This window comes from Zootoca vivipara, chromosome 3, assembly GCF_963506605.1.
Source record: "Zootoca vivipara chromosome 3, rZooViv1.1, whole genome shotgun sequence".
Taxonomy (NCBI): Eukaryota; Metazoa; Chordata; class Lepidosauria; order Squamata; family Lacertidae; genus Zootoca; species Zootoca vivipara.
In genome coordinates, this window is record NC_083278.1 from 49,805,241 (window position 1) to 49,825,581 (window position 20,341).

The 20,341-nt window shown below is 38.7% G+C and overlaps 1 protein-coding gene across 12 annotated transcripts in view; it reads right to left on the bottom strand.

Moving 5' to 3' along the window:
• Positions 1–20,341, bottom strand: part of FYN (FYN proto-oncogene, Src family tyrosine kinase) — a 117,710-nt gene that overhangs the window by 46,330 nt on the left and 51,039 nt on the right. For 7 of the 12 annotated variants that reach the window (XM_035109101.2, XM_035109107.2, XM_035109094.2 and 4 more), the window contains one exon: positions 16,532–16,604. The exons of 1 other annotated variant lie outside the window; for it this stretch is intronic. The gene's annotated coding sequence lies outside the window, so the exon portion shown is untranslated. Of the gene's footprint in view, positions 1–9,352; positions 9,440–11,365; positions 11,507–16,531; positions 16,605–20,341 lie in introns of all 12 variants that reach the window. 4 more of the 12 variants (XM_035109105.2, XM_035109098.2, XM_060272640.1 and 1 more) reach the window with 2 other exon arrangements.

Below are 20,341 nucleotides of genomic sequence, written 5' to 3' on the forward strand. Positions count from 1 at the left end.
GTCCCTATTATCCAATATATATTACTCTTCCGATTTCTTAATTTACCTGGATTTTATGCAAGGAGGCAGCATGGGCACCGATATTTTGGATTTACAAATCGTTTTATAAATAGATACCTTTTGCCCCTTAAAAGGGCCCCCAAGTGACTCCCATGAATACATAGTAAGAATAAGAGCTGTACTATAGATGTTCAAAAGCATACTAATAACTAAATGGATCCAAAAATAGAGTTTGGCCCTTGCATTATGCCTGTGGTACAGTAGTGGCAGCAACACTGATCCTTCCTACACTGCCAGGGATAATATGAAGAGCTCCCGATGTGGGCTGCATATGCACCATACATTTAAAGCACCCCCTGAATCCTGGGACCTGTAGTTTATCCCTCACAGAGCTGCATGTCTGAGTACCCTTAACAAACTACACACCCAGGGTGTGTGTGGCTTAAATGTATGGTGTGTACATAGCCCATGTAAGAAGAGTATTCTTCCTATGCTTGGGGTTAAGTCCCTGTGTGAACTCCTGCTGCATGATCATGGGATTCCCATTTCACCTGACTGCATGGGAAGGAATGGCACTGTGGCAACTCCTACAAGGCAAGAGAAGTCAGCCCTGGTGCCGTCCTGATTAATCCATTCACACACACACCAGCTGATTATTTTGCTCAATCCCTATGCTTGCATATCTTTCTGCATTCCAGGCGAAGAACCTACCAAAATGTATTCTGCAGCAAAAAATAAATAAATCATAGAATCATAGGGTTGGAAGGGACACCAAGGGTTGTCTAGTCCAAACCCTGCATTATACATTTCTGTAATCAAGGCACAAATGATACCCCCTCTTAACCTTTTGGTTAGTGTTTACATGGATTAAAGCAGGGGTCAGCAAACCTTTTCAGCAGGGGGCCGGTCCACTATCCCTCAGACCTTGTGGGGGGGGGGCAGACTATATTTTGAAAAGAAAAAATGAACCAATTCTTATGCCTCACAAATAACCCAGAGATGCATTTTAAATAAAAGGACACATTCTACTCATGCAAAAACATGCTGATTCCCAGATCGTCTGCAGGCTGGGTTTAGAAGGCGATTGGGCCGGATCCGGCCCCCGGGCCTTAGTTTGCCTACCCATGGATTAAAGCCTGCATTTTACCACTGCAACAAGAGCTAGGTTGTCCACCTAGTAAAACTAATTAGTATTAATGTATACTTTAATGTCTTAAGGCATTAAACACATTCAATTTTAATAGTGACCTATCAATACGTATCTCATTGCTTTGCATGGCTTCAAAGAATTACAGGGACTATAATTTGTTAAGAGTACTGGGAATTGTAGCTCCATGACAGGGAAACTACAAGTCCCAGGATTCTTTCAGGAAACTCACGTGTTTTAAATGTACACATTGGATGTGTTTTAAATGTTTGGTGTGGATCTTCCTTTTAATTACATATTCAGTTAAAAATGTATAAAACAATGGATTACTAAAAGTTGTAAAGAAAAGCAAACTACAAAAGGCAGCTGTGTGTATACACACATTCCCAACACAACTTCTAACATTTCTTTACACTTGCTATGGCTTTTTTTAATAACTCTCATGTCATGTCTAAACAAAATTCAAATGACTAAGCAATGCAGTATATTTCTGCTGTTCAGCTCCTTCAGAACTACTTAGCAGAAATCAGTGGTTCTGGTCTCAGTTTTTTCCAATGCATGTTGCAAAAACTTTACTCATAGTCTGGCTTTCCACTCACTTTTTCCTTATAACTGCTTCTTATTAATAGATGGTACATGGGGGCTAATGCCCACATTGGTTATTAACAGCAACTGAGTACAAAATGCTACCTAAGCAGCCACTGTACTTTTTACCCATATTTATGAACTCTCAAAGTGCCCATGAACTAGGTCAAACAGCTTTCCATCTTTGCCCATTATGAAAAATTATGAATTGTTGATGTGATTCAAGGTAGTCACTAAGAGCTCATCCAGACTTCTGTTTGACCCTTGATTTCCAGTCACAGGTCTGAGAAGTTCTTCTTTCATCTTGCCACTTTTCCTGGGAAAACAAATGCTAATCGGGTTTTCTGCGGAATGACATTTGTTCCGATTCAGCAGTAAAGAGCAGGTATTCCTGGGGAAAGTGGCAGGAAAAGATTAAAATCTATCAGACCTGTGACTAGAAATCAAGGGACAAACAGAAGTATGGATGAGCCAGCACAAGACAGAAGAAACTGTCAAAAATATGCACTTTAGTTTATACAGAAACAAAATTAAATTTCTGAAACTGAATTCTCCTTTGCTCAGCTAACTTGCCTTCAGTCCAAAACTTCCAGGGCAGTTTGTATTAAGGACAGTTTGGATTTGGGGGAGGCTGCTTCTCAGAAAATGTACACACACATGGTCTGCATGTATTCAATCTGCTAAATTCAATCTGCCTTCTTAACAGTAATTAAAGCATCAATAGGATTGCTCAGTAGATTAATTCATTAAGTTTAGATTTAGAAGGTAGAGTCTTAGCCAGATCTTAATCAGATTTGTCACCACCATGCTTAAGATAGTTTCCCAAATAATACATTGTTTGTATGTCAATTAATCTTAATTGTAACATATTTTTATTTGTTTCCATCTTTAAACTGTTTAACATGGTTGCATTGAGATATATCTTTGTCAGAGCATATGTCATGCAACAATTACATAAAATTAAAAATATAGCAACAATAAACACTCAGATAAACATTTCTGAATATATTAACAAAGTTGTGTCAAAGTATATAGCTCAGTCAGTGGAGCGTGAAACTCTTATCATCTAATACTATATAAAAAATTAAAACCTTAAAAACTTCACACAACATTTTACACACACACATTTCAGAATGCACAGGACAAGAGTCAAGGAATAACAGATAATCAGCTATATTTACTACATTCAAAGACTTCTAAACAATTGGGTCTTTTTCTTAACAGTGCAATTCTTAGTGGGCGGAACAAATGCAGTTATACCTGGAGAGGGTTCCACACTGGGGGTGACATCTAAGAGAAGACCATATCTCTTGTCACTGTCAAACAGACCATGCCCATGGATGGGGCCATGAGCAGGGTCAACACCACAGCTTTTAGCGTATGAGCTGGCAGTATTGGAGAAGGTGATTCTGCAGGCATCTGTGCTTCAAACTATCCAATGCTTCAAATACTAACACCTTGAATAGAACCCAGTGCCTTACAGGTAACTAGTACAATCCTTTCACAATTAGTGTTATAGTCCAACAGCTATACAGCCACATTCTGCACTTGCAGCAGCATCCAGACCAATTCCAAGGGCAGACCCATGTACAGTGCATTGCAGTGGCATACTCACAAGGTTACCCAGGCATAGATTTCTGAAGTTTGACTATCCTGGTTCAAAAACAACCATAGCTTGCCATCCCAGCATTGCCTGGGATGTTTCTGCACAGCATCTCCTAATTCCGATGGAACTGAGAGACACAGCCAAGTAGCACCAGCATACTGATGACACTGTGCTGCAAATCCTCGGATGACACCACTCAGCATAGCTGCCAAGTCTCCCGTATTCCCTGGGAAAACCCCGTTTTTCCAGCTGGAAAAACGGATTTTTTTGTTTTTTCCCGGTTTACTTACTGGCCAGGGGAGGCTCCTTCTGCGCATGTCTGGAGTCTCTGGACATGCACAGAAGCGATTTCTGGCGTGACGGCCATTTTGGAACTGGGCGGAGCATGCTCAGAAATGACTTTTGATGCTGCTCTGCCCAGTTCCAAAATGGCCGCAGCGTGACTTCCGGCATGACGGCCATTTTGGAACTGGGCAGAGCAGCATCAAAAGTCGCTTCTGAGCATGCTCCGCCCAGTTCCAAAATGGCGACAGTGCTACTTCCGGTCTGCCGATTCCTTTTTTTTCCCGGCAGGAACTTGGCAGGTATGCCTCTCAGTGTCATCATACAGGTGTTAAATATCATGGCGGACAGAATGGAACCCGTGGGATCCAATAGCACATGTGCTAGGGACCAAGCAGATGTTCATGAATGCTATTTTCCGGTAGGAGTCCTACAGGAAAGAATGAAACAACTGTAACATGGTGCACCTGACTCCCAATCCACAGAGCTGCTCCAGCAAGATATGGTATCATCTTCTCCCCAAAATGCAGTCTTCATTCTTCACCTTAATGTGCACATTCAAAATTGACTTTAGTTAAGCTGTTACATTTTACAGAGCTGGACAGCAGCTTCCCTGCAAACAGTCTAAGATAGATACAGTAGACACACACACACACACACACACACACACAAGCTTGTATTCCCATACTAATCCCCCTCTCCCAAAAAAGAAGCAGAGAGAGAGAGAGAGAGAGAGAGAGAGAGAGAGAGAGAGAGAGAGAGAGAGAGAGAGAGAGAGAGAGGTGGAAGTTAATTTTGTCCATTCTTGTTAATATTTCTGTAAACGTTTTCTCATCTTTAGAACTGAGTTTTCTTGAAGCATAACAATCAATACTCTGGCTTTGTTTGTAGCTATTCTGTTTTAAATGCTTTTAATCACTGCGGCAAGAAAAAGTAAACAGAAGTGTGTCCAGCACCCCTCATCATCTCAGTAGCCTATTTTCTGCATGGGCAGCTTTGTCCTTTAGTTTCTTCAGCATAGAACCTAATCATGTCGTCCCTAATTGTAAGTGATACATACTCGTACATCTGTTTTCTCTGCAGAGCCTTTTAGAATTCTCTGAAGGGCACAGGAAGGATGTGGGCTCCTTTTTAGATTCAAATGAGGCAAATTAGCCTTACATTGGGTGCCACAAAGTAATGCATATGTTACATTTAAGCGTGAGAAAGCGGAAGGAAACACACCACACACCATTCCTATGTAGGTTAACAACTTTGCCAAAGTTCATTTTGCCTTCCCGCTCAAACTGATTTTAAAACCTCTGATCTTTCTTTTCTTTCTTTCTTTCTTTCCCCAAGGTAAGGAACGGTTGCCAAAAAGACACAGGGGGGAGTAAGAAAAAAAGTGCAATAATTATGCAACAAAGAAAGTCAACTATCGTTTCACCTGTAGATATTTTTACATGCATTTACATGCATCAACAGTTCTGAAAATGCACAGAACCTATTTAAATGCAGTGCTCTTGAAACAATTCCACACACTTGGGAACTGAATGGCATTTCATCTGTCCTTGCTGTGAACCCAGGTGGTTTGACTTCAGCCCTGGTATTGTATCTCTGTAGGAAGCAAGGTAAGGCTGGGAGAGGGTCACAGCTCAATGAACTGCAAGATTCAGGGGTAAAAACATAATAACTGTATTTCACAAAGTCAGACAAATGGCACATATCACCTGCTATTGTAAATCTTCAGTGGCAGGTTTGCCCCCCGGCCTCAGGCAGAGATCATTTCCAGTCTTGCTACCAGAGATGGTCAGAACAGAAGATGAACCTTGTACATGCAAAAGCACCTATCCCACTGAGGTGTTGCAGTGGATCTTGCTCTTCTCCCTCACATTGCTACAAAAATTGATATTTTTTTTAGTGACAATGGCCTGATTCGCATGCCACAGCAAGCCAAACCTTTGCTTAGTATGACCACATGAGCACGAAGGCTTCCAGAGGAGAATGTGGTAATGGTTTTAGCTCTCCCTGGCAAATAATAAGCTGGAAAACCATAGTGTAAGCCTTTGATACAGCTCATGATTAATTAAGCTATACGTTAGTCCATAGCACTAAGCTGCCACTGTGGTTGGCAACTGTGAGAAAAGGATGCTGGACTAGATGGGCCTTTGCCCTGATCCAGCTGACTCTTCTTATGCTCATAGTAGTAGAATGAAGAGGGAGGAGCAAAGTAGCTGAACCTCCTCTCCTGGAGTCTACACTCCCACACATTCATGCTAAGCCAGGCATCCCCAAACTGCGGCCCTCCAGATGTTTTGGCCTACAACTCCCATGATCCCTAGCTAACAGGACAAGTGGTCAGGGATGATGGGAATTGTAGTCCGAAACATCTGGAGGGCCAAAGTTTGGGGATGCTTGTGCTAAGCCATGATTTGAAAAACTACTTGAGAAATGGGATTTGGAGATAACTAAATTTGGAATTCCTGGGTACTATATAATTTCCAGACCTTGTGATGAACATGCAATGCTTACTGAACACGCAACTGCTATGTAGAAGAATGCCATTCATTTGGTATAAGAAGAACTTGCTATTTAAAACAAAAGGGACTTTCTAATTTAGTGGGTTCAGATTACCAGGCACAGAGGCTGAGTCCAATTAATCAAAATTCAAGGCCAAGAGTTATCTGCTCTTTTTGTCTCCTCCTGTTTTCCCAAAGTAGAGCAGGTTTCACTCACAAATTTTACACTAAATACTGACACTTCCAAATTACTATTGCCTTATACTGGCAGTTAGCAGAGGAGCACATACTGTATAGCCATGCTGTACCTCAGGCACAGCAGGATTTCTCAGAGCTCATTGTTTTTTTAAAAAAAATAAATTTGAGAATTTCCCAACTTCAAAGCATGAAATGTGATGACTGATAAAAGTAGTGAGGAGAAGAAATGAGTCTGAGGAGAACAGCACAGTTTCAGATTAAATGCAACTAGTCGTCCAAGCAAGTTAGAAAAAAATAAATCATGTGAAGTTAATAGGTATGTATCTTGGTAATTAAGCCTTAATTCAAATTTATCTCTCTTCGAATACTTCTTTAGGCAAGAACCCTTTAATTATGCCTGCATGTGTGTGTGTGTGTGTGTGTGTGTGTGTGTGTGTATGCATGTCGTAATAAAATGCCAGCCATATGATTTTCACATCCATTTAACTTTAACAATTATTTAAGAAAATGGGAATAGGAAAGGCATATATTGGTGCATGGGTTTTTCCAACAGGGCTAAAAAGGTCAGAGTGAGATTAAGTGTAAACTTTCTCTTTCTTTGTGTGTACACAATGTATGCAAGGTTTTCTTCCCCTCAAAGTCAAAAGGTTCCTCTCAGTGAATTGGGTTAAACAGAATCAGGGGTGACGTGGCAGTTACTGCCAAGGGCATTCCATTGAATAGGAGAAATTCACTCATCAGTGGTGGAGCTTCATGCTCTGGCACTGGGGGGGCGGAGAGCTGATGGGGACGGGGACGGCACACTTCCTGGGGGCGTGGCGCACCGCTTGCGGGTGCGTGGCGCCCAGCACGGGCGGGGGAGCAGCCACAATGGCACCCCACCAGGATCATGCTGCCGGGGGCAGTGCGCTCCCTCCCTACTCCTCTTCCTCCGCCAGTGTCACTCATACAACTTTGGGGTGTGAGAACCCTGAGTACCCAATGTTTGGTGTAAGAGTAAAGTTGTGTCCCACAACAATTGTATTCCATTTTCTTTGTGCCATTTGAACATGACTCTCATTAAAGACTGATTTCTCCCAGCACAGGTAGTTTAATAGTGGTGAAGATGACATGTGCAGGAGATACAAATGGAGCAGAGACATGTGCCCAGGGCTTTAGAAGGAAAAGGAGATGGGGAGTGTGAAACCATCAGGTCTCAACTCAAAGCCTGCCTCAGAAAGAAGGAGTGGGCAAACTGGAGAAAGGTAGTTAAGAAGCGGAGTACCACAATGGAAGAGCAGGTAGTAGTAGTAGTAGAAATATAATTTATTTATACCCCACCCATCTGGCTGGGTTTCTCTAGCCACTATGGGCGGCTCCCAACAGAATTAAAAGCACAATAAAACATCAAACATTAAAAACCTCCCTAAACAAGTAGGATCAATAATAGGTGCTAAGCAGAGAGAAAAATGGTAGTAAGAGATAAGCAAGATATGAGTGCATCTAAAGAACAATGTTTATGCAATTTAATCACATTTCAACTAGGAAGTGTCCGTATCCTCCAATAACACTAGGCATTCATTCTTCTTAACAATCAATCCCTTAGCCCTAGTACACTTGTTTGTGAGGTATGATTTCCTCCTGTGTTCCATTATATAGTTATAACCCCTTATCCTTCTTCATTACCAACAGGAATTAAGTACTCATTGCCCCATCTGTTGTGCATTCTACAATTTCTAGATTATTCAAGGATTCATATTCATGAATTTTGATTTCCCCTATAACCTTTAGAATAAGAACCAATTTATGTAATTAGCACATTAATTACAGATTAATCACATACTCAGTGATGACATGCACAATGACCTTATCTCTTGAATTCAATACTTCATAATGCCTGTTCATAGCACCCCACATATAATCTCAATAACTACTAGTTTATATTAAAGCAGTTTTCCTTTATGTTCCACTTTCATGAGATAATGCATACATGTACAAAAGGCATAAGCAAGAAACCTAATGTAGCAATACCAGCAAACTTAAAATCCTGATTTGCAAAGTGAATTGTATCCTAATAGCCAATCATGACATATAATCTATAATAAAATTTATAATATACTTTAAAATAGCCCCCCAAATGATAAGCTCTTTCAAGGTGGGGATCAGAACCCCAAAACCACTACCTAATTAAAACCCCTAAGACAGTATCACACAACTCATTTCAGGGGGAAAGTTCTTATTGGAGAACATTCAGCACAGCCTTTTCTCATCAAAAGAATAATAGAGTCCTCAAAATATTTGGAAACGTTTTGGTAAGCAATACAACTTTCATTTTTAAAAGGTGTACTCAATTTTATCTTGAGATAGACAGATAACAACAAATATTGGTTCAACTTTTGTGGCTGGAAGTAAACATTATTAAGTCAACTTGTGTAGGATAGGACAACATGTATCTGAAATTGAGTGTAAATGACTATCAGATTTTGAACAGCTGGAATCACTGCATCAAGCTCATCAATTTTGTCAACAGTGAAACCAAATAGTTTTAATCAGATTTTGAATAAATGTGCATTTACTTTGGGGGAAAGAAACTTTCAATTTTAAAACAAAATATTATCAAGGAACTAGAACAGAATCCAAATCAAGACAAAATATGAGAAAATCACGTAACATCACAAGCACACACTATTTCCTCAAAGCTGTTTGGGTTGTGAAAAGACTAGGGAAACCTGGTTTGACCTTTTTCCAATGCCAGTGGCATTTAATTTAATTGATTATCTGCATATTCTGAGTAACAATCATGCTAATTACCCATGGGGTTTAAAGCAATCAAAGTACTGATGAGAAAACAGAGTGGCACATGTGTCTGCATACAGGCAGCCTGTGTTAATATTTAAATGCAGATCCTCTATAGTACAGTTGTCTTGAACAGAGGAGCCATGTCTGCAGCTGTCACATCAGCAGACAAGGGATCATAACTGCTATTTACATACAGCTGACAGTTAAATAAATTTCCTATGGAAGCAGAGCAAACATTGACACTTATGTGAAAAATACCTTTTTCTGAAGGTATTTCACATTCTTGTGCACAGAAGAAAACAGTGCCAGCTCTGTAAAAGTTCATCTGCATACTTTGCTGTAAACCTGAAATAATTCAAAAATACTTTTAGAACACAGGTGATTGCACAAATTCAAGTTTTAGACTGGGATAGCTATTTTGCCTTCACTAAACCAATGGATTAATGAAATATAGGTTGAACCTCCTATAGTTTGGAAATATACTGAAGGGTTGTGAACACACACACACACACACACACACACACACACACACACACACACACACAATCTCTTTAGTTAGATCTTCCCAGATTGCCAGGTACATGTATCAATGCAAATAAAATAAAAAATTACAAACTACACTTAAGCATCTGGACTGAATTCAAATATACCCTGAATACTACAAAGAAAACTACGTTGAGCATTTGAAGAGTCATAGTAAATGGATCTATTTATTTATATAAGATTTTCTGTATTTCCTCATGCATAATTGTCTTCAAATCTAATTGTCTTCAAATCTAATTCAGTTTATATTTCACATGATAAACAGGATTATAACTCGCTTTATGTATTATAACATATAAAGCAAGAGGAGGGGCAGCTAGCTTGTAGCCCTCCATATGATGTTTAATTACAACTTTCCTCATCCCTGACCATTAGCTATGCTGACTTGGGCAGATGGAGTCCAACAACATCAGATTAGCCAAGTCTGAAATAGATGAATGAGTCAGAAAAATTTGCTGGTTTAAACCTTGCTTTAGCAACAAGCTCAGGACCAAAAGAAGTGTGACGTTATTCGCTCATTTACTAATTGCAGAAACGTTTTTTAATAGTGCAATGCTGTTCAGTAGTATGCACCACTGAGTTCAATGGGACCTACTCCCAGAGAAGCGTGTACAGTTCTGCTGCTCCTAAATAGCTGCTGCAGGAGGCCCCATCTGGATGGGAACTTGGGGGAGGTTTTTCTTTTACTCCTTTGCCCCTGCAATATGAGAATAACAACACTAATCTACTTTAGTGGGCTGTTCCTAAGATAACGTGAGCTGCTTTGAACATTTGGAAAGTACAATATGCTTCTCAAGTTCTATAGGCCTACATTAAAATGACTCCAACAGTCCAATCCTAACTATTGAAATTATGTGTAAATTACACGAGTTACGCTAGTGTAAGATACCCCATTCCAAACTTCATTCGGGAGAAATTTGACAGACACTACCATTTGCCAGCTAAATTCTGCTGGGTTACTAGATCACCTGTCCTAGCCGAAAGGGGTCTAGAATAGGTATGTCTTTCCTTACCCCATCCTGCACTGACCATGTCCCTTTTTGGGGGCCTTTGGTCAGTATAAATTCTACCAGCTTAAATTCCGCCAGCTGAGCTGAGCTGAGGGCCTTATTCTGGCACATCACCAGCTTAGCCAGGGTGAAGGACTTCTACTGGTGTAGCCCCAGCTAAGCCAGGAAGATCTAGGATCCACTGAATCCCAACTCCCTTATCCTGGCAGATCGTGGGTTTGAATTGCACTGTTAGTTATTTCCTGAAACGAAGAAGGGATAAAGTTTCAGGCTTAGGTGCACCTTCCCCTGCTCTTCATCCCCCCCTCCCACTCCACTTGAGTAGAAAGCAATCCAGTCCCAATACTGTGCCTCTCCAGATTTGCCTCTACTGGGTATTGATTAAGGTAGGTAGATATATTGAAATATATGGTGCAGTAGCCCCTAAGTCATATCACACTAGTCTTATTGGAAATACTAATCAAAACAAGGGTGGAAAAAAGGAGTACAGCTAAAATAAGATTGATGCAAGTTTCAAAATCGCACTGATTAATAATAGATAATACACTTGGGGATTTTACTACTGATTTATTGAGATTTAAATAAATAAACCATCGAAATGGGTTGAGATGACAAATAATTTAAAAGCATCTCCTCCCCCCCACCCTTAGCCACTGCTAAAGCTCTTGTTAGTAGTGGTAAAGTGTACAAAATGCATGAACAACAAACATAATCTCACTTCTGGAAAAGAAGGCTTCTCTCTCACTCCTCAGTTCTTAAGGAAATCAGTCCTGAGTGCTCACTGGAAGGACAGAACGTGAAGCTGAGGCTCCAATACTTTGGCCAGCTCATGAGAAGAGAAGACTCCCTGGAAAAGACCCTGATGTTGGGAAAGATGGAGGGCACAAGGAGAAGGGGACGACAGAGGATGAGATGGTTGGACAGTGTTCTTGAAGCTACCAACATGAGTCTGACCAAACTGTGAGAGGCAGTGGAAGACAAGAGTGCCTGGCGTGCTCTGGTCCATGGGGTCATGAAGAGTTGGACATGACTAAACAACAACAACAAGAGCTGCTGTTGTCGAACCAAAATAAAAAAATTCCTTCCAGTAGCACCTTAGAGACCAACTAAGTTTGTCATTGCTATGAGCTTTCGTGTGCATCATAGCTGCCAAGTTCTCCCTTTTCTCGCGAGGAAGCCTATTCAGCATAAGGGAAAATCCCTTAAAATAAGGGATAACTTGGCAGCTATGGTGTGCATGCACACTTCTTCAGATACACTGAAACAGAAGTCACCAGACCATTATATATAGTGAGAGGGTGGGGAGGGATATTACTAAGAAGGGTGGTGGGAATGGGTGATTGGCTGATAGGTGTGGTAAACCTGTTGACGACTGTTAACTGCAATTGGTCTTATAGGAAAAAGCAAGGGGTGAGATGGCTAAAAATAGCTTTAACATGTATAATGAGATAAGAATCCAATGTCTCTATTCAGACCAGGTCTCTCCATGATTTTAAATTTGGTAATAAATTGCATGTTTTTCCTGTAAGACCAATTGCTGTTGTTAACAGGTTTACCACACCTATCAGCCAATCACCCATTCCCACTATATATAAGGGTCTGGTGACTTCTGTTTCAGTGTATCTGAAGAAGTGTGCATGCACACAAAAGCTCATACCAATGACAAACTTAGTTGGTCTCTAAGGTGCTACTGGAAGGAATGCAGATACAGACAAACCTAATACTTAGAAATGGATGTTCTGTCAGCATGTTAAAGGGAAAATGTTAATTTAAAAATGGCAAAGAAAGAAGCCACAATTTCTGGGGTCTTTCTAGAATTCAAGCCACTTCTAAGCATATTAAAGGGAAGTGTTATTAAAGAAAGGACAAGAAAGAAACCATAATTTCTGGGGTCAATCTACAATTCAAGCCACTTCTAAGGATATTAAATGGAAACTATATTTGGATTTCAGTGAGCAAAATCTTTTCAGTTTTGTGGCAGGTTTTTTTTTTTAACCCTTAGCACAGTTATTCCCTCGCCCCCACAAGTGCAAAGCAGAAGATATTCCATTCTATTAAAATCCTCCGAAGATGTCAGATATACAAGATGTTATTCCGGCTAGTTGCCAAGCTCTCCAGAAATACTCACCAACCCTGTTCCTTCATATTGCAACTTGCCCACAGATTGCACACCAAGGAAAAATCAACTTATGTGCTCTCAACTGGGTTCATGCTAGATGTATGACAGTTTCACTGCAACATCGTGATGATCATGGTGTTTGCAGTGGGCTCTCCTGTACCATATCACCCCACATGGCAAGGGTCCTCCAGATGTTGAATTCCAACTCCTAGCAGCAGCATGGCCAATAGCCAGAGATGGTGGGAACTTGAGCCCAACAATATCTGAAGAGGCACAGCCTCTCTCCCTCAACCCCATATAGGATGTAATTCTGTGCTGGCACAGCTATGAAGGCAGACTTGGTTTATAATCAAAGCTTTTCACAAAGTATCCTAAGTGAGAGCTTTAAAAGAAGGGGAAATAAAGATGAGAAGTCCAGAGTTTGCCCCGTAACATGGGTACAACAAACAATATAAAAAATAATATAAACAATATAAACAATATTATTATTTTATTTGTTAATATATGTTGAAATATGACATTGTATTCATTTATATTATTTAGAACATGTACAACTGACAAAGCCCAGGAAGGCAAAACAAGGCCATTATTCCGGAAATCCTTGTCAAGATTCTGTGGAACTGTAGCAAGCTCCCATTTGGATTTTATGAATATACTAAGACATACATGGAATAGAAACTAGCAAATATTTGGACCTTATGAATGAACTGATCTATTGGGACTTCTGTTTACTTTGTTGAACTTTATGTGCTGATTATGTGTAAGAGAAATATTTGATATTATGGAAAATATACAAGAGCATTATTTATGTGAATGCACAGCTGGTTATGTCTTTGTGTTTGTTGTGTTTGTTGAATGTATTTCATGTAACCCCAGGTTTGATGTTGTTTTGCAAGTTGTTATTACCATAACATGGGTGGCATGAAATATATTTGGGACATGTCATGGTGGACATGAAATCCTGAGCCACTCTTGACAGTGAAATCTCAGCATGAATGTGTGTGTTAACATACTATGTACCTACCGGTAGAACATAACTTAGGGGCAATAATTAAAATGGATCTGGTCTGAGTAAAATTTAGTTGACCACCACTCATAAAGTTGGGCACACTGAGAACCAGATCACTGACAGGAAGCAGCTAAATCCTAGAGCACGAACGTCTGTCAGCATGCCAGTGACAGCTTCCTTTTTGGGGCTAACCACAGCTTCAAGGGGGTGCTTCTTCATAAGGTTCATGGTAAGGGGGGAAAAGGCTTGTCCTCCTTCCCCATGTTCCATGGCCCCAATCCTGGTCTTCCCTTCTCCCCTATTAATGTTATTTAGAATAAAATAACTGGACATATTAAATTTAATCCTACATTGAATGTTGCATCTGATTCGACCCTCAGGCAGAGGCATTCACATTACTACCTACCCAGTGTTTATAGCTGGAGAGGCCAGAGACTGAACCTAGGGACTTCAGCCTCGCAAAACACATGACCTTACTACTGTGCTATGGTTTGTCCCCTGCTTCATTTTGGGGGCCTTCATTTTGAAAATGGCTACTGGTAATTGGCTAAAGATGCTCTACTGATGGAGTGTTAAGATACCAAATGTTTATTATTGAGAAAATAAAATGCTAAATTAAATAAGTATTTTTTGTTCCTGTTCATATTATTTAAAATACTAAACAGGCATTAGAAAGAATGCAGAATCACCCTTTGAAACAGTATTAATATAAAACTGTGCATCAATTCAATATCATACTAGATAAGCTTTTTTACCTTATGATTTATATGAACAAATCCTATCAATGACCACAACTATCTTACCCATAATTATCTCTCTTCAGTACTACCATCAGAACCAAATGATCCTTGAGAAATGAGACAATAAGCAGGAACACATCCTAAGTCCAAGTGCTATGCATACATAGAACAGATGCTTCTTTTTAAATAGCTATGATGAAAGTCCTCCTGGGCATTTTTTAAAAAAACCTAGCACATGAGCATCATTATTCCAGTTCCTGTCACTGGTCAGCCTGGATACTTTCCCAGGTTTCTGTCTTAATTTGAGCTCAGCAACCTGATTAATAAGCAACCCAATAAAAATATTTCATCATGTGTTATTCATTTTTTAAAAATCACACCAAGCTCCAATGCTGTTTTCATAATTCATGTGCCAAAGAGATTAAAAGAAAAACCTGGAGAGATCTTTTAGTCAGCAAGCAATGTGTAGTTTTCTCACTGAGGCCACATCCTTACTGTTGAGGCTGTGCATATGAACGTACAGAAAAGCCATAAATATCTTTAAATAAATCACATAATTATGTCAAGGCACTAGTATGCCACGCTATGTGATATGGAAATGAATGTATGTTGCTTTTGCAGAGCAATCCTACTGAATGGTTGTGTAGGGTGAAAACTGATGGCAGAGGATGTAAGATATCCAAAGTCCTGCTGAGCAGGCAGCAAAAGGGTAAAAGAGAGAGCAAAGTGGTGCTTGTGGATGTTTTACCCCTTGGGCTTTTTTTAGTTAATAGATACATGGCATTTAACACTTATAAGACTCAGCTATATAGAGAAAACATCCTCTTCAGCATGCTGGAGATGGTGCAAGGTAATTGGCATGTCTTTCCATATGTGATGGACATGGGAATTTGTCCAGCCATTTGGGGAAAGGTTATTTACGGAAATAAGTAAAAGTACGAATCACAATGTACAATGCAACCCATGCCTAGGTTTATTAACAATTTTTTAAAGTCACTCAGATTATTGCACAAGGAACTTATCACTTTTCTTCTGGTAGCAGCAAAAAATATAAAGAAAAAATGGGAAAGGACTGGATCACCTACACATCACACAATGGAAGCAGAACATATTGCTTTATCTGAAAAACTAAGAGAGTACATGCCCTGAATGATGGCAACTGATACAGACAATTTTGCTGAAATATGGCACCCCTTTATAAAGTATTCAAATGAATACTCTGATGACTGGCAACTACCATCTACAAATATAGATTTATTACTCTTCTGTCCAGGGGGAGGGGTGGGAGGGGAAAAAACCAATTGTTTAGACACTACGGTAATATCTTCCACCTTTTTCCAAGTCTCTAACAAGAGTTACTAATTTCAGTCAGCACACTTGGAAATTGATGAACAAAAAGTAGAATTATATGGGAAGTCCTTTCCTCCAATGAGAAATCTGCATGGATCATCTCTAGGGAGGTTATATGCCATTGTTTGATATAACAAGGAGTAACATTATACAAAATCAGTCCTACCGGTATATAAAAAAGAAATGGTACAAGAGATAAGAAACAGATGTGGTATGTCAGTCTCCACACTGTTATGAAATCATTTATATCAACCTTTTAAAAATAGTTCTATCTGAACCATAATACTCGTTTGCGTGATGCAATAGAAAATTTCTTTTTTAAGGCAAACCTGTATAATACTCCTCCCTTAGATTTTAGCTCCAAGGCTTTTAAGTACTTTGTAAAAGCCACAGCACAATAAGTGGAAGCTGTTTCAGAAATTAAACTGTCTAGTGCATTCCTTGCCTCCAGGCTCAGCTTGATTTCTTTCAAGACTTCTCATTATAACCCAAAAGTCTTCATGCAAAACTAAAATAATGGAAAAAAGAAAAGGAGGAAAATACTGCCCACACCAGTAACCAACGTTGTAAAATTATAGGTTTCCTATCTAAGTAGAAATTAAAGCAGAGCAGTTGAAACAATTTAATGGGCACAACTACAAAAGCACAAGAAATAGAGTTGCTTACCAGAATTTCCCCCCTGTAAACAGAGCAAGTTTTTATTCACCACATTTTTTCAAGAGCTTCTGTAAGACTGGTCCTGCAACAAAAGAGGGAACTGCTCAGTTATGTACTTCCATCATTATTTACTTACACAGTGCTGAACAACTCTGGTGTTTCTAACAAAACTCCTTTTATAACATTCTTTGGATTGTATAACATTGTACACCAATGATGGGACTGGAGCATAACACCAACACAGGGAGTTGACCTGTTTTTCGATTTTTTAAAAATGCCAATATGGAGTTACCAACAACCAAGAGAACAGAACCAGGGGATGAAGGCATTGTCCAATCTTTCTTTCACAGTATTAATTTTTCCTCTTGAGATGACTCTGAGCATTATTAACAAAACATAGGGTCTGTGATGAAAATAATAATAATATACCCCTCAAAATTACAATGCCGCATAATTGGAATTTTCACATATTGTTAAAGGAAAAGTTTTACAATAAATACAATTCATTCCTTCAGACTTGCTCCGTTATCGGCATGTTGGCGTTTCACATAGCAATAAAGTGTCTCAATCATATGCAACAAAGTAGTTGTAAGAATGGAAGTCTGCAAATTGGTTTCCCACACTCAGCAAATTGTTACTGCTGCAATTGTATCTTTCTGTAAAGTTACAGTTTGCTGCAACTGGTTTACCCTTTGTCGTTATACAAAATCACAAATAAGCAATACAATAAGTTCATGATCATAACTGGAAACAATTTTCCAGTTACTGAAGGCCATACAAACAGACATGGCATAACTTGGGCACTGTTAAGAAGGGTAAAATGGACAGGTGCCACTATTTCAACAAAGTTAACTAATTTTTTCATGACAGCTAATCGAGTTCTTTCCTTAGACAGAACAGCTTGCAGTGCAGACAAGCAGCACTGTCTTTTTTTTCATAACATTTTATTAGATTTTCCAATTATTACATTTTTAAACATTCAAATTATAACATAACACCTCTACATACCTTTTACTATGACTTCCCTCCCTCCCCTCATAAGGTTTTCTAATCAAAGCTTGTCTCGCAGTTTCTTAAATTTTTCCCTTCACATTCAATTCACAGGATTTACTTCAACCCTGCAAGAGTTTTTAAACTTCTACGGTTTTTTTCCATATAATCCACATATTTACTCCAGTCTTTTAGGAACCTTGCTTCCCCCTGGTTCCGGATCCCGCTAGTGAGTCTCGCTAATTCTGCATAGTCCATCATTTTTGTCTGCCACTCTCCGATCGTCGGTAGGTCGTGTGTCTTCCATTTTTGGGCTAGTAAAGTCCTGGCCGCTGTTGTTGCATATAAAAATAATACATTGTCCTCTCTTTTGATTTCTTGACCTATAATTCCTAACAGAAATAATTCGGGTTTTTTTGGAAAAGTATATTTAAAGATTTTCTTCAGTTCATTATATATCATATCCCAAAATTCTTTAACTTTATCGCACTTCCACCACATATGATAAAAGTCTCCATCCCTCTCCTTACATTTCCAGCACAATCTGTCATTCATTCTATACATTTTAGATAATTTTACTGGAGTTAAATACCATCTATATATCATTTTCCACATATTCTCTTTCAGTGCGATACATGCAGTGAATTTCATCGATTGATTCCACAGCTTCAACCAACAATCATAGTCTATGTTGTGCCCAAAATCTTTTGCCCATTTAATCATGGCCTCTTTTGTCAATTCATCTTTTGTATCCCAATCTAACAACAAATCATACATTCTAGACAATAATTTTGTTTTGCCTTCTAGCAATTCTATATGAATTTTGGACTTCTTGTCCTCAAAGCCAATCTTTTTATCTTTAACAAATATATCATTTATTTGATGGTATTGCAGCCAACTGGTTAATGAATCTTTGATTTCTTCATATGTTTTCAATTTCCATCCTTGTTCTGATTTTCTTAGAATTTTTTCATATGTTAACCTCTCTCCTTCCATGTTCACCTTTTTCACAATAAATACATCCATTGGTGAAATCCACCATGGGGTCTTGGTTTCTAACAGCATTTTATTTCTTTCCCAGACTTCAAATAATGATCTTCTTATCACGTGGTTCGTAAATCCTTTATGCGCTTTTTTCTTGTCGTACCACAAATATGCATGCCAACCGGCTCTGTTGTTGAATCCTTCTAAATCTAACAAGTCTGTGTTTTCCAATGTTATCCAATCTTTTATCCAGCATAGACAGGACGCTTCAAAATACATTTTCAAGTCCGGCAAGGAAAATCCACCTCTTTCTTTCTTGTCGATCAAAATTTTATATTTTATTCTTGGTTTTTTCCCCTGCCAGACAAATCTTTGCAGTTCTTTTTGCCACTCTTTGAATTGCCCTGTCCCCTTTATAATAGGTATCGTTTGAAACAAGAATAACATTTTGGGAAGCACATTCATCTTTATTGCCGCAATTCTGCCTAGGAACGACAACTTCAGCCTGTTCCATATTTCTAAATCTTTCTTTATTTCTTTCCACGTTGGTTCATAATTATCATTATATAAATTTATATTCTTAGCTGTCATCCATATTCCTAAATATTTTACTTTTTTTGCAATTGCAATACCGTATCTTTGTTGCAAATCTTCTTTTTCCTCTTTCTCTAAATTTTTTATTATCATCTTCGTTTTTTGTTTATTTAATTTAAAACCAGCCAAGCGTCCAAATTCCTCTATTACTTCTAATACTTCTGCAACGCTTTCTTTGGGGTTTTCTAAGGTCAATACCAAATCATCCGCAAATGCTTTTAGCTTGAATTCTCTTGCACCTATTTTTATTCCTTTTATTTTTTCAGATTCTCTAATTCTATTTAATAACACTTCCAAGACCATAATGAACAATAACGGTGATAACGGGCATCCTTGTCTTGTCCCTTTCGTAATCTCAAAGTAATCTGTTAAAACATTGTTTATTATCAACTTAGCTCTTTGTTCCGAGTATATCGCTTCTATTCCTTTCAGGAAAGATCCCTCTATTTTCATCTGTTCCAGGTTCATCTTCATAAACTGCCAAGATATATTATCAAAAGCTTTCTCTGCATCAATAAACATTAACGCCGCAGGTTTATCTATTCTGGTTTCTAAATATTCTATCACATCTATAATGTGTCTTACATTATCCTTTAGTTGCCGACCAGGTAGAAAGCCTGCTTGATCTTTATAAATCCAACTTTTCAATATCTCTTTCAATCTTGTAGCCATTATATCTGCAAAGAGCTTGTAGTCGTTATTCAATAACGAAATTGGTCTATAATTCCTTACTTCCATACCATCTGTACCTGGCTTCGGTATCAATGTTATGTACGCTTCTTTCCAAGTATCTGGGATCTTCCCTCCTTTAAGTATGCTATTCATTAATTCCCCCAAGACAGGTGCCAGTTGTTCATTCAATACTTTATAATATTTCGCTGAAAGTCCATCTGGTCCTGGTGACTTCCCCATCTTCATCTTCTTTATTGCATTTTGAATTTCTTGGGCGGAGATGGAGGCATTTAATTTATTTTTTTCACTCTCTGAGATCTGCTTTAATTTATATTTTTCCAAATACTCTTTTATTTTTATAACATCTTCTTTCTCTTTGCTATACAAATTTTTATAATATTTTTGAAAAGCTTTTCTAATTTCCTTTGGTTCTTCCATCAAATCATCTTGAATTTTAATTTTATTTATTGTATTTTGGTTTTGTCTTTTCCTCAGTTGCCAAGCCAATAACTTCCCCGTTTTGTTTGCTGATTCAAAATTTTTTTGTCTCATCTGTTTTATCTTCCATTCTATCTCCTG